The 4,574-nt window shown below is 35.2% G+C and overlaps 1 pseudogene; it reads left to right on the forward strand.

Annotated features, from left to right (window-relative positions):
• The first annotated feature begins 254 nt into the window (after window positions 1–254).
• Window positions 255–878, forward strand: LOC103603102 (annotated as a pseudogene).
• The last annotated feature ends 3,696 nt before the right edge of the window (window positions 879–4,574 follow it).

Here is a 4,574-nt window from a genome sequence, read left to right on the forward strand (position 1 = left end):
ATTCAAAATCCATTCACGATAAAAACTCTCAGCTAATTCAGAGTTTAAAAAAAAAAAAAAAAAAAAAACTTCAACCAAATAAAAAGTATCAAAAAAAAAAAAAAAAAAAAAAAAAAACTCCAACCAAAAAAAAAAAAAAAAAAAAAAAAAAAAAAAAAAACAAAACTACAGGCCTGGGCTCCAGGCTGTTGTGAGATGTGGGTGGGAGTCACAGGCAGTTTGGGGTGTGGGGTGTCTGCAACAGTGGCACGGTCATGGCGGCAGGGGAGAGCATGGCTCAGCAGATGGCCTGGGTGGACCTGGAGATGACAGGATTGGACATTAACAAGGACCAAATTACTGAGATGGCCTGTCTGGTAACTGACTTTGATCTCAACATTTTGGCTGAAGGTCCTAACCTGATTATAAAACATCCAGATGAGTTGCTGGACTGCATGTCAGATTGGTGTAAGGAGCATCATGGGAAGTCTGGTCTTTCCAAGGCAGTGAAGGAGAGTACAATTAACTGCAGGCGGCAGAGTCTGAATTCCTGTCCTTTGTATGACAGCCGACTCACAGAGCATGGCTCTGTGAACTTGCAGGAAATTCAGTTCATGCAGATGAGAAGTGTCCTGACAAATACATGTCCCAGTTCACGAAGCATCTTTATTATAGAATAATTGATGTGAGCAGTGCTAAAGAACTGTGCAGATGCTGGCATCCAGAAGAATCTGAATTTGCACCGAAGATGATTGCTTCCCACAGTGCACTTGATGACTCTAGCAAAAGCATCAGAGCACTTCAGTTTTACCAACATAACATCTTCAAGATAAAAGATAAGTGAAAGGAAGAGAAAAATTATTTTTAAAAATGAAGAAAATGAGAAGACTGTGAGTTGATGACAGTTCTCATTGCTGCTGCTACGTAGTTCTCTGGAAGCAACTTCTGGTGTTTTTTGTTGTTTTATTCACATTGATTTCTTGGTAGAGCCCCTTCTTTCAGTCAACTTGCACCTGCAGACTACTCAAGCAGACAGCACCTGAAGTACTATTCTTCTCCTAATGCGTTGCTTCCATTATGGCAGAGCAGCTCCTTTGCAAGTACCAGGTCATGTCCATCCCTCTGTATGTATCTGCATTTGCTTTTAGAACATTTCTTTGGCTAAAATAAATAAATAAAACTAGTTCTATTAAAATGGAAAAAAAAAAAAGACAAACCAAAACCAAAAAAAAAAAAAACAACCCTACAGCTAATACCTTACATAAAAGTAAAAAACTGAATTATTTCCTCTTAACATTGTGAACAAGGCAAGGACATCCATTCTCGGTGCTCCTGTTCAAGATCACTTCCTATTCATAAATAACGTGGTTTTTTATGTAAGAAATCCTAGCAAATCTATTTTTTAAACTCCTAGAACTAATTAATATGTTGAGTAAGGTCTTAAGGTGCAAGGAAAGCACACATCAATGTTATCTTTAATTAGAAATTAGAACAATTGGAAACCAAAATTTAAAGACAATAATAACTTATAATACCTCCAAAAATATAAGATTATTAGGTATAAATCTAATAGAACATTTGAATTCTAAGTTCTAAACATATTGGTGAAAAATTAAAGATAACCTAAAGAAATAAGGAGATATATAGTAACTATTACATATTAAAATGTTTGAAAAATTTTAAATTCTGACAACATTGTGTTTTGGACGTGGAACAACCAAGTGTTCTTTTATTACTAGTGGAAATACAAAATGAAACAGCCACTCTAGAAAACAGTTTGGTAGTTTCTGACAAAGTAAAATATACATTTACCATATAACCCATTATTCCTATTGTTTAGTATTTGCCATAGAGTAATAAGAATGTATGTTTACATAAAAATCTTTCCACAAGTGTTTTTAGCAGCTCTACTCATAATCCTCCGAAACTGGAAACAACCCAATGTCCTTTAATAGGTAAATGTTTAAACAAATTGTGGTACATCCACACAATGGAATCAAGAGTAAAAAGGAACGAACTCAATACATGTAACAACTTGAATGAATCTCAAAAACATTATGGTTAGTGAAACAAGCCAGTTTTAAAAGGTTACCTATTGTACAATTCCATTTTTATGACATTCTCAAAAAGACACTAATCTATAGTGACAAAGAACAGATCAGTGGTTGCCAGGGTTTAGAAGCAGAGAGAGGGTGTCACTACACAGAGATAGCAGGGGGGAAATCTAGGCGGGTGATGAGAGATATTCTGTATCCTGATTGTGGTGGAGATTACACTAATCTATACAGCTATTAAAATTCATAGAATTGTATAACAAAAAATATGTTAATTTTACTGCATCTTAATTAAAAATTAAATGAAAATATAATGGAATCAATGGAAGCTTTTTGTATTAAGAATGTTCTGAGCCTGAAAAAATACGAAGCTAAACTACCATAGACTTAATCAAATTGAGGTTTGTTTTCCATGTATATGAAGTACAGAAATAAGCAGTTTCTTGTATGGGTAGCTGTTCAAAAATGCTGCAGAGGACACGAGCGTTTTGTATTTTCAGTTTATTATCCTTAGCCTGTTGACTTTGCACCCTCATGCTTGTTGTGTTCCTGTCAAAATACAGCCACCATAGCTCGAGGCTTTACGATCTTGCTTAAGGCTGGAAGAAGAAGGCAAAGAAAGCCATATATCCCCTTGTTATCAGGAAATCAAAGCTTTTCCAGAAGACCATCCACTTCCAGTAGTCCTCTCTGCACATTGTATTAGCCAGAACTGAGTCACTTATCTACTAAATCAATCACGAGTGAAAAACTAAGGAATTACTTTGATTAATTCAACAAATCAGGATTAATCTTCATGGATTGGAGTGGAGACATTCTTCCTCCGAATTAAGCAAGCCACATAAGGGAAATATCTGCTTCTCCTATTTAGAAGTATGGGCTAAAATTTTCTCACTTTTTTTTTTCACATAATATAAGGAGGAATTTTGTAAAAAAAAACAAAACACACACACACAAAAAAAAACCTTACTGTATTTTTAAAATATATTCATTTTCTCTACTTAAAACAATCATTTTAAAATCCTCATCATAAGTGTTCTAATATATTTAGCCTGTATTATAGATACTGCATCTTAAGGGCCGAGCCCGTGGTGCACTCGGGAGAGTGCGGCGCTGGGAGCGCAGCGGCGCTCCCACCGCGGGTTCGGATCCTATATAGGGATGGCCAGTGTGCTCACTGGCTGAGTGTGGTGTGGGCGACACCACACCAAGGGTTGTGATCCCCTTACCGGTCATGAAAAAGACAAAAAAAAAAAAAAAAGAAAAGAAAATGCATCTTAAGCTTAAATTTATTTTTACATCAGGAAAAAAGTGTCTATAAATGATATACATGCAGAAGAATCACTGCTTTCGAGAAAATAAATTGATAGAAATATCTGACAGACAGAAATGTAAACAACCTAAGTATTCTCATTCTATACTCTTAAGTCTTTTAAAAAATTTTCTTTTAATACATTTTTTCAGCCACCTCAAGACAGAGTATTTTCTTCTCAAATGCTTGAAGGTCAATGTCATTTGCTTAAGGACTGCATGGTAACAGAGTATCAGTCAGGTGAAGAGGGCCTGGAGGAAGCCACTAAAGACATGAGAATATACGGCAAAATTCACATTTCCTTTTTACTTTGAAAGTCTGCAAGTGCTTTTTCTATGCAGCCCTTGCTTATTCCTGATCTCATTTTCATTTTTCAGGCTCTGTGCAAAATTTTCAACGAGAGAAGAAACATTTGGTACATTGGGCTGTTTGTCCTTTTAAAGCCTTGCTGATCTTTGTGTCTGGCACCTTCTTACACTTTGTAGTTTCCCATGGAGTTTGCAAAACCCAAAGAAAGGTTTATTTTAATCCACAATGGTGTCAAAGAACAATATCAAGAATTTGTGTAAGTGCCTGCCAGTGGGTCAGCATTTAATAAGCTCAGGTGAAAATCCAAATGAAATTTAGACATTTTTTTTTAGGTCTAGTTTTATAAGAGATCTTGTTAACCCAATGTTACATTTTTCTTTAAATGTTAAGCTTTACTGAGCAGAATACAGATAAATCGAATATAAATTGCTAAACTACATACTGTACCAGCTGTGCAAAGACAGGTACAACATCTGACTCATTGTTAGTTAACTTTCCCTTAAGGAATAAGAGGAAGCACTTCCTCTGAGCAATTTCTATTGACTCACCAGTTCTTTTTGGAAGATGACAAATTTCTGTAAAGCTAAGGTAGATATGATTGTGAAATTTCACTTGTCATCTAGAAAGCAAAATATTAATATCCTATCTTCCCCACTCGTAGCCCAACTCCAGCATTTGGTTGAGGTATTCTATGAAGAAAATGAAGCTTATTCTCTACATACATGTACCCAAAGAAAGCAATTTTACTGACAAATATATGCAATGAATAGATTGATCCAGATAATGTCACTGCAGAGAATTCAACTCAATATAATAGATTAGGTTTTCTTCAAGAATTATATTTGTAAACTTATAAAATTGTTAGTCTCTTTCTGTGACTTATAAGTCCAAAAGTTTACTTGAATGTGAAATTCCTTAAA

The sequence above is a fragment of the Galeopterus variegatus genome, unplaced genomic scaffold (assembly GCF_000696425.1).
Source record: "Galeopterus variegatus unplaced genomic scaffold, G_variegatus-3.0.2 Scaffold4444, whole genome shotgun sequence".
NCBI classification, from domain to species: domain Eukaryota; kingdom Metazoa; phylum Chordata; class Mammalia; order Dermoptera; family Cynocephalidae; genus Galeopterus; species Galeopterus variegatus.